The following is an 11,178-nucleotide window of genomic DNA, read 5'->3' on the forward strand; positions in this document are numbered from 1 at the left end:
GCTGGTTTGTGAGGTTTGGTAGCTGCGAAACCTTTAAAAAGTTATTGTTGGAGTATTTAATTTTTCCTACTTTTATTTTTTAAAGAGAGTGGGTGTCTTAGGTTGGGCTGCCCCTAAAACGGACCCTGAGTAAAGGATATGAGGGCAAGTGGTTCATTTGGGAGGTGATGCCAAGAAGAATGAGTAGGGGAGTGGGGATATAAGAAAGGGAAGGGAAGGAAGCTAGCAACGGTACAGTTTCTAGCCGGTTGCTGCTGTGGGACCTCGTGCTCAACTCTAATGGAGAACCTAGAGATAAAGTGTAGAACACAGCTCAGAGATATCCCACCAAAGGGCCAAGGGAACAGGGGCATTATTCACCAACTCCCATCTATGTCTAGCCAGAAGCTACTCACAGGGGTGTTAACTCTTTGCCACTTCCAGACCACCTCCACCGTGAGTCACGAGAAAACCCTCAGGTGTAGGGTTACCAACATTTGCAGGAGTTGCCACTGGCGCATACTGGAATGCTGAGTGCCAAAGCCATACAGTGTCTGTTCAAGGAAGGTTGTTAAGAGCATGGGTTTCGAGTCACAGACACCTCATTTAAGTCCTGCTTCTGCCACTTATGTGTGATAGTGAGTGAATGACTTAATCAGTCTCAGCATCTGTTTCTTTATTTGTAAAAGAAAAATAATACTAGAACCTACCTACTAGGCCTTTTATGGCCATTGTAAGGATGAATGAGATACTGTGTATAAACTGCACACAAGGTGAGTGTTCACCGTATGTATCAAATAATTGGCTCAAATGGACATGAGAGAGTAAGTCAGCAAATTTTATCTGTTAAACTTTTGTGGCAGACAACTCCCGGGTCGCCTGCCAAGGTCACACTTTCTTATAATATGGGTTTCCCCTAATAATGTCTAAATTATGTGACATTGGTCTCTGGCAGGAACTAGGGTGGACATCAGGACCAGTCCAATTCTTTGGAACCAGGAGGGTACTATGAAGTCTAGAACAGAGAATCACTGAGCCTGGGTGGCTTTGTCTTTGTCAAGTCACATTAATGGCAACTATTTTAGGAACTTCAGCCAAGGGCTTGAAGCAGGACTAGTTCCCTCTCATTGACCTTTGGTTGTTCTAAACATCCATGAGGTAATTTACATCCTTTCAAAAATGTGCCTTTTTGCTAAAGTTAGAGGATTTCTGTTACTTACAACCAAAGAATCTTAACCAATAAAACCCATCTGTTTTTTATTTTTGTTTTTTTTTAGAGCTGTATTTTAGGCTGAAGCGTGGTAGGGCAATCATGACTCACTGAAGTCTCAAACTCCTGGGCTCAAGTGATCCTCCTACCTCAGCCTCCCAAGTAGCTAGGACTACAGGCATGCGCCACTACACCTGGCGAAGTATTATTACTATTATTTTTGTAGAGATGGGTCTTGCTATGTTGCCCAGACTGGTCTCAAAATCATGGCCTCAAGCGATCCTACCACCTCAGCCTCCCAAAGAGCTAGGATTACAGGCATGAGCCACTGTGTCCAGCAAAAACCAATCTGTTTTTATTTTATTTTATTTTATTTTATTTTTTTTGGAGACAGAGTCTCACCTTGTGACCCAGGCTGGAGTGCAGTGGTGTGATGTCAGCTCACTGAAACTTCCACCTCCCAGGTTCAAACTCCTGAGTAGCTGGAATTACAGGCATGCGCCACCACGCCTAGCTAATTTTTGTATTTTTAGTAGAAACAGGGTTACATCATTTTGGCCAGGCTGGTCTTGAACTCCTGACCTCAGGTGATTGGCTTGCCTCAGCCTCCCAATGTGCTGGGATTACAGGTGTGAGCCACTGCGCCCGGCCCCATCTGTTTTTAACCTAATAATTTAATTAACTGCTGGATGCTCTCTTCTTTTATCAATATTTTTATATAAATATAATATTTCTTGGTATTTTATACTTGTTCCCAGAGCTAGTAAAAAACAAAACAAAACTCCCACAACCTTTCAGTCCTTTCTGCAGTTATTTTGCTGACTGACTATGCAAAGCGTAGAATATACAGTCATAACTAAATGGATTTCAATCTCAGGAAGGTGCCCAATATGTAAACAATTAACTGTAAGCAAATCAAACTGAAAATTTGTTCTTTCATGGCCTTGGAATGAGATAAATCTAACAGAAGCAGCTTCTAAAAATATAATCAAGATGATCTTGTATCTTTTAAAAAATAAGCCATTATTAGCAAGATCCTTCTCTCCTTCTGAAGTATGGGCTTCCCTTCACTGTAGCTATATGTGCCTCCATTTCTTAGTAAACTCATATCTTTCTATTCTGCTTTCTTAATCCTCTTATCTATTTATCCAGCAATTAAGTCAACTGATACCTATTTAGTGCCAACTGGGAATTGATTGTGGTAGGTGCTAGATCTATAATCATAAAACAAAACAAAACAAACTTAGTTCCTGACCTTAAAGAGCCTATGATCTCATAGTGAGACAAATATTAAATAAATAAGCATTAAAAAATACCTAGTCTCCGGGCACAGTGGCTCACGCCTGTAATCCCAGCACTTTGGGAGGCTGAGGTGGATGGATCACCTGAGGTCAGGAGTTCGAGACCAGCCTGGCCAATATGTGAAATCCCATCTCTACTAAAAATACAAAAATTAGCCAGGCATGGTGGCAGGCGCCTGTAATCCCAGCTACTCCAGAGGCTGAGGCAGGAGAATCACTTGAACCCAGGAGGCAGAGGTTGCAGTGAGCTGAGATTGCGCCATTGCACTCCAGCCTGGGGGACAAGAGCGAGACTTCGTCTCAAAAAAAAAAAAAAAAAAAAACAAAACCTAGTCAAAGTATGTGTCACTGCAGGCTGGACTCATGGTCTCACCACTGAGTTTCAACAGCTGGTGATACTGGTCACTGGTGTAGGGAGGACTGCTCCCAGTCTATGCCCTGGCTTTCGTAGAAAAAGGAGCACTAATTGTTGTGAATTATTTAAGAGGAAGTTGGTAAAGCATCCTTAGTTGCTGATAAGGTTGTTGAGGAAATAAAAGACAAAGGTGGAAAAGTGGCCAGCTATGATTCAGTGAAAACAGAAGAGAAGGTTGTAAAGACAGCACTGGATGCTTTTGGAATAGATGTTGTGGTCAACAATGCTGGAATTCTGAGGGACCGTTCTTTTGCTAGGATAAGTGATGAAGACTGGGATATCATCCACAGAGTTCAATTGCGGGGCTCATTCCAAGTGACCCTGGAAAGCATGGGATCACATGAAGAAGCAGAAATATGGAAGGATCATTATCACTTCATCAGCTTCAGGAATATATGGCAGCTTTGGCCAGGCAAATTATAGTGCTGCGAAGTTGGGTCTTCTGGTCCTTGCAAATTCTATTGCAGTTGAAGGCAGGAAAAGCAACATTCATTGTAACACTATTTCTCCTAATGCTGAATCAGGGTTGACTCGATTATGCCTGAAGATTTTGTGGAAGCCCTAAAGCCAGATTATGTAGCATCGCTGGTCCTTCGGCTTTGCCAAGAGTTGTGAGGAGAATGGGGGCTTGTTTGAGGTTGGAGCAGGATGGATTGGAAAATTATTCTGGGACCGGACCCTTGGAGTGGTTGTAAGACAAAATCAGCCGATGACTGCTGAAGCAGTGAAGGCTAACTGGAAGAAGACATGTGACTTCGAGAATGCCAGCAAGCCTCAGAGTATCCAGAAATCAACTGGCAGTATCATTGTAGTTCTAAGTAAAATAGATTCAGAAGGAGGAGTTTCAACAAATCATATCAGTCATGCAACATCTACAGCAACATCAGGATTTGCTGGAGCTATTGGCCATAAACTCCCTCCATTTTCTTCTGCTTATACAGAACTGGAAGCTATTATGTATGACCTTGGAGTGGGAGCATCAATCAAGGATCCAAAAGATTTTAAATTTGTTCATGAAAGAAGCTCTGATTTCTTCTGTTTGCCTACCTTTGGAGTTATCATAAGTCAGAAATCGATAATGGGTGGAGAATTAGCAGAAGTTCCTGGGATTTCAAGGAACTTTGCAAAGGTTCTTTATGGGGAACAATACTTGCAGTTATATAAACCACTTCCTAGAGCAGGAAAATGAAAATGTGAAACAGTTGTTGCTGATGTCCTAGATAAAGGATCTGGTGTAGTAATTCTTATGGATGTCTATTCTTATTCTAAGAAGGAATTTATGTGCTATAATCAGTCCTCTCTCTTTCTCATTGGCTCTGGAGGCTTTGGTGGAAAATGGACCTGAAAGTCAAGGTAGCTGTAGCCATACCTAATAGACCACCTGATGCTATACTTGTAGATACCATCTCTCTTAATCAGGCTGCTTTGTACTGCCTCAGCAGAAACTGAAATCTGTTACACGTTGATCCTAACTTTGCTAGCCTAGCATGTTTTGACATGTGTACATGGATTATGTGTACATGGATTATGTACATTTAGATTTTTTGCCAGGCATGTTTTATAATCTGTCAAGATTCAAAGTGATTAAGACTTGTTTTGCAAAACCAGTGTATCCAGGGCAAACTCTACAAACTGAGATGTGGAAGGAAGAAAACAGAATTCACTTTCAAACCACGGTCCAAGGACCTGGAGACACTGTCATTTCAAATGCATATGTGAATCTTATGCCAACATCTGATATTTCAGCTAAGACACCCTCTGAAGGTGAGGAACTTCAGAATACCCTTGTATTTGAGGAAAAAGGTCACTTACTGCCTTTTAAGGATGTTGGGCGTGAGATGGCAAAGAAAGTAAATGCTGTATTTGAGTGGCATATTACTAAAGGTGGAAATATTGCAGCTAAGTGACCTGAAAAGTGGTTCTGGAAAAGTGTATCAAAACCTGGAAAAGGTTTTGCTGATGCATACTTTCAGATGAAGATTTCATGGAGGTAGTTCTAGGCAAGCTTGACCCTCAGAAGGCATCTGTTACTGGCAGACTGAAGGCCAGAGGGAACATTATGCTGAGCCAGAAACTTCAGATGATTCTTAAAGACTACACCAGGTTCTGGCTGGGTGCGGTGGCTCACGCCTGTAATCCCAGCACTTTGAGAGGTCGAGGTGGGTGGATCACGAGGTCAGGAGTTCGAGACTAGCCTGACCAACTGAAACCCGTCTCTACTAAAAATACAAAAATTAGCTGGGTGTGGTGGCAGACACCTGTAATCCCAGCTACTCAGGAGGCTGAGGCAGGAGAGTCGCTTGAACCCGGGAGGAGGAGGTTGTGGTGAGCTGAGACTGCACCATTGCACTCCACTCTGGGTGACAGAGCGATACTCAGTCTCAAAAAAAGAAAAAAAAAAAGACTACACCAATTTCTGAAGGGCACACTATATTATTAATAAAAACAGAATGATTAAATACTCTCTTCACCCAAATATGCTTGATTCTTCTGCAGAAGTGATCAGAACTAAGACGCAGAGGAAGTTACTTACCATTTTCAGATGTCAGATAAGTTTTCAGATTTTTTTTTTTTTTTTTTTGAGACCCAGTTTCGCTCTTGTTGCCCAGGCTGGAGTGCAATGGCACGATCTCGGCTCACCACAACCTCCGCCTCCCAGGTTCAAGCGATTCTCCTGCCTCAGCCTCCTGAGTAGCAGGGATTGCAGGCATGCACCACAACACCTAGCTAACTTTTGTATTTTTAGTAGACATGTGGTTTCTCCATGTTGATCAGGCTGGTCTTGAACTCCCAACCTCAGGTGATCCACCTGCCTTGGCCTTCCAAAGTGCTGGGATTACAGGCGTGAGCCACTGTGCCCAGCCAAGATTTTCATTTTCTACTATTTTTTAAATGTATCATTATTTTTACAAGGAACTATATATAAGCTAGCATATAGTTATCCTTCTGTTCTTAGATCTATATCTTCATAATAAAAAATTTTCACTTGTCTAGATTTTTTAGAATTTGTGATAGCATTTATAAAAGTTAAAAGGAAAATTAAATGAATAAAGGCCACTTTGATACCTTTAAAAAAATACCTAGCTAAAAATCATGAAATATGTAATATAGAAATATTGTACATTAAATGAGAGGTTAAAATACGAAGTCTTGTTTAGATTCAAGGGGTAAGAAAAACTTCTCTAAGACAGTGACTTCTATGCTGATAAATGAAGGATAAGGAATAGAGGTTAGATAGGTACAGGAGAAGGAAAGAGCATTCTAGACAAAAGAACAGCATATGAAAGAGCCCAGAGGTAAGAAAAAGAACTTTAAAAAGGACAAGTGTAGGCCGGGCGCAGTGGCTCATGCCTGTAATCCCAGCACTTTGGGAGGCCAAGGTGGGTGGATCACCTGAGGTCAGAAGTTCGAGACCAGCCTGGCTGACATGGTGAAACTCCATTTCTATTAAAAATACAAAAAAATTAGCGGGGCGTGGTGGCAGGCGCCCGTAATCCCAGCTACTCCGGAGGCTGAGGCAGGAGAATCGCTTGAACTTGGGAGGCGGAGGTTGCAGTGAGCTAAGATTGTGCCATTGCACTCCAGCTTGGGCAACAAGAGTGAAACTCCATCTCCAAAAAAAAAAAAAGGGAGAGAGAAGCTTTGTTTCTGGTTTCAGCATTTAGATGGATGGTAGTGGAATTATTGATACAAGGAACTTTGGAAGAGCAGCAGATTTCAGGGGAAGATCAAGATACATGGGCTTGTAGTTCAGAAAAATGATATGGCCTAGAGATAGAAATTTGGGAGCAGTTGATATACAGATGGTATTTAAAGCCTTGAGAGTAGAAAACACCACCTGGGAAAACAGTGTCGACTGGTAAGAGAACAGAACCCCACACCAACTCTGCAGAACAACATGAAGCTAAAGGTAGAGGAGGATGCCATCAAAAAGGCAAAAAGGCCGGGCGCGGTGGCTCACACCTGTAATCCCAGCACTTTGAGAGGCTGAGGCAGGCGGATTACCTGAGGCCAGGAGTTCAAGACCAGCCTTGCCAACATAGTGAAATCCTGTCTCTACTAAAAATACAAAAATTAGCCGGGTGTGGTGGCAGGCGCCTGTAATCCCAGCTATTCGAGAGACTGAGGCAGGAGAATTGCTTGAATCTGGGAGGCGGAGGTTGCAGTGAGCCAAGATTGTGCCACTGCACTCCAGCCTAGGTCACAGAGGAGACTTACCTCAATTAAAAAAAAAAAAAAAAAAAAAAGGCAAAATGTTTAAGAACAAAAGAACAGCCACAGAGGAAAAACCACATGAGTGTAGAGTCGGCATAAAAAAGCAGGCAGAAGAAAAAATTTGTTTCAAGAAAGCTGTATGCTGTATTTCATGGAATGATGCTAAGTGACAGAATATTAAAAAAGACTAAAAAAGTACACATTGATTCGGTCACATGGCTGTCACTGATCCCCTTAGACTAATTTGAAGAAGTGTTTTTGCAACTTGCTATGCCCTATTCCAATCATGTTCTTCTCCCTGACCAAAAATTTTAAAAAGCGAAAACCATTCTCCTACATTTTGCTTTGAAATCTATAGCATTCCTACTCCAAGGTGAGAAATTCTCCTTCATATAAAATGAATTCAAAACCTCTTTCATTTCCTTCCTCACCTTATTCTCACATGACAACCTCCCCATCTTCTGAGGAAGATCCACTTCAAGGGGAGGAACTTAAAATACTTGTTCTTTCTTTCCATCATTACTTCCAGGCAATCATAACTCCACCAGTTTTCTGTTGAATGAAACGTTGGTTCTAGCATTTGCCTCTAGCATTAATTCAATTATTTAACAAGTATTTATTGTGTACTTTTATCACTAGAAATACAAAGACACAGTATTTATTCTCAAGAAGCTTATAGATTCCTAGAATAAGCAGAGATAGTGGTATGATATAGATATAAACAAGTATTTTACTGAGAGGAATTACTTACGGACCATAAATATGTATAAAATCATTGATGACTGGACCAATGGAAATCAAGGCCACAGTAAGATGCCATTTTACACCTATTTAGTAGACAAATGTTACAAAGTTTGACATTGTCGAGTTTTGGAGGAGGAGATATGCATTCACAAAGTCTCTTGTACACTACAAGTGGAGTGGAAGTTCTGTGGCCATTTTGAAAACAGTTTGACATCACCTCCTAAAGGTGGACATTCACATGCCTTATGACTCTAGGTATACAGCAGTGTTGGATACTTTCTCTTTGTCCCTCCAGGTCTGCTTTCCGCCCTTCTTCATCCTGCTCTCCACTAAGTTGTCTGACTTGTATGGACTGCATCAACAGGATCCCATACACCATTGCTTCTGGTTGGGTTAGCTACTGGGGAGCAACAACAGGAAAAGAGGGAGAGTGAGGTTAGGGCATTTATTCCAATTCCCTCTGTGAGGTTGCTGTGGGGTGGCCATATCCCTTATCTGATGGTTACTGTTTCCCTCAAGGTAGCAGAGTCTACATGACTCTTTCTCTTTCCAGGTTTCAGTAACTATTCCCCGCCCTTGTTCCTTTGGGCTTAGGGGTAGTAACTAGCACCATGCACCCTCACATTTGTAAATAAATGCTCTTCACAGGTACTATTGCATGCTAAGACACTGATTGATACAGTAATTGACACCAGACCTAGGTTAAAACAAGACAAAAAACAAAGAAACTTCTCAAAATAGGATTCTGGGACTGGGTTAGTCATATATTCAAACACTTGTGCACTGTTGTGAGTGTAAAATGATATAGCTGCTATGAAAAACAGTATGGCAGTTCTTCAAAAAATTAAAAATAGCATTATTATTTGATCCACCAATTTCACTTCTAGGTATATACTCAAAAGAATTGAAAGCAGGGCCAGACACAGTGGATCACGCCTGTTAGTCCAGCACTTTGGGAAGTTCAGGAGGGCAGATTGCTTGAGCCCAGGAGTTCCAGACCAGCCTGGGCAACATGGCAAAACACCGTCTCTACAAAAAATACAAAAATTAGCCAGGTGTGATAGCATGCACTTGTGGTCTCACCTACTCTGGAGGCTGAGGTGGGAGGATCACCTCAGCCCGGGGAGGTCAAGGCTGTTAGTGAGCCATAGTCATACCACTGTACTCCAGCCTGGGTGATGGAGTGAGACCCTGTCTCAAAAAAATAATAAATAAAGTAAAATAAAATAAAAAAATAAATTGAAAGCAGGATTTTTTATTTTTTGTTTTTCAGATGGTGTCTTGCTCTGTCACCCAGGCTAGAGTGCAGTGGCATGATTTCGGCTCACCGCAACCTTCACCTCCTGGGTTCAGGCAATTCTCCCTGCCTCAGCCTCCTGAGTAGCTGAGATTACAGGTGTGCGCCACCATGCCTGGCTAATTTTTGTATTTTTTAGTAGAGACGAGGGTTCACTATGTCAGCCAGGCTGGTCTCAAACTTCTGAACTCAAATGATCTGCCCGCCTTGCCCTCCCAAACTGCTGGGATTACAGGCATGAGCCACCACGCCTGGCATTTTTTGTTTGTTTGTTTTGATGGAGTCTCTCTCCGTCACCCAAGATGGAGTGCAGTGGCGCGATCTCAGCTCACTGCAACCTCCGCCTCCTGGGTTCAAGTGATTCTCATGCCTCAGCCTCCCAAATAGCTAGGATTATAGGCATGTGCCACCATGCCCAGCTTTTTTTTTTTTTGTATTTTTAGTAGAGGCAGGGTTTTGCCATGTTGGCCAGGCTGCTCTTGAACTCCTGATCTTAAGTGACCTGCCTGCCTTGGCCTCCCAAAGTGCTGGGATTACAGGCATGAGCCACTATGCCTGGCGTGGAAGCAGGATCTTTTTTTTTTTTTTTTTTTTGAGATGGAGTCTTGCTCTGTCACCCAGGCTGGAGTGCAGTGGCGCAATCTCAGCTCACTGCAACCTCCGCCTCCTGGGTTCAAGCGATTCTCCTCCCTCAGCCTCCCAAGTAGCTGAGACTACAGGCATGCACCACCACTCCTGGCTAATTTTTTTGTATTTTATTTTTAGTAGAAACAGGGTTTCACTATGTTGGCCAGGCTGGTCTTGAACTCCTGACCTCAGGTGATCCAACCACCTTGGCTCCCAAAGTGCTGGGATTACAGGCGTGAGCCACTGTGCCTAGCTCTTCCAGGGTTTTATAGTTTTGGATTTTACATTTAAGTCAGAAAGACAATTTTCTTACGTTAAACTTATATCTTACAACCTTGCTAAACTGAACTATTAGTACAAGAAGTTTCTTTTTTTTTGTAGATTCCTTTTTTTTTGTAGATTCCATTTTCTACACAGATGATCATGCTATATATGAATTTTACTTTTTCCTTTCCAATCTGTATGTCTTTTATTTCTGTTTTTTAATTATGGTAAAATACACATAACATGAAATTTGCCATCTTAGCCATTTTTAAGTGTTCAGTTCAGTAATGTTAAGAATATTCACGTAGTTGTACAACCAATCTCCAGAACTTTGGCATCTTGCAAAACTGAAACTCTGTATCATTCAACGACTCCCCAGCAACCAGCCCCTGGCAACCACCATTCTACTTTCTGTCTCTATGACTTTGACTACTCTAGATACCTCCTATAGGTGAAATCATATAGGATTTGTCTTTTTGTGATTGGTGCATTTAACTTAGCAAAATGGCCTCAAGGTTCATTCATACTGTAGCGTATGTCAGAATTTCCTTATTTTTAATGCTGAATAATATTCCTTTGTATGTATATACCACATTTTGCTTATTCATTCATCCATGGATGGACACCTGGGTTGCTTCCACATTTTAGCTATTGTGAATAATGCTGCTGTGAACATGGGTGTACAAATATCTCTTCAAGATCCTGCTTTCAGCCGGGCATAGTGGCTAGTGGAAGACAACCTAGACAATACCATTCTGGACATTGGAACAGGCAAAGATTTCATAACAAAAACTTCAAAAGCAATTGCAACAAAAGCAAAAATTGACAAATGGGATCTAAGGAAAAAGAGCTTCTGCACAGCAAAAGAAACTAGCAAAAGAGAAAACAGACAACCTACAGAATGGAAGAAAATATTTGCAAACTATGCACCTGACAAAGGTCTAATATCCAGCATCTATAAGGAACTTGAACAAATTTACAAGCTAAAACCAAACAACTCCATTAAAAAGTGGGCAAAGGACGTGAACAGACACTTTTCAAAAGAAGACATACATGTGGCCAACAAGTGTATGAAAAAAAGTTCAATATCACTGATCTTTAGAGAAATGCAAATCAAAACCACAAC

General features: G+C 41.7%; 1 pseudogene; it reads left to right on the forward strand.

Annotated features, from left to right (window-relative positions):
• The first annotated feature begins 844 nt into the window (after nt 1–844).
• LOC100995307 (peroxisomal multifunctional enzyme type 2-like) lies at nt 845–7,177 on the forward strand (annotated as a pseudogene).
• Nucleotides 7,178–11,178: the final 4,001 nt, after the last annotated feature.

Source organism: Pan paniscus, chromosome 7 (assembly GCF_029289425.2).
Source record: "Pan paniscus chromosome 7, NHGRI_mPanPan1-v2.0_pri, whole genome shotgun sequence".
Lineage (NCBI taxonomy): Eukaryota > Metazoa > Chordata > Mammalia > Primates > Hominidae > Pan > Pan paniscus.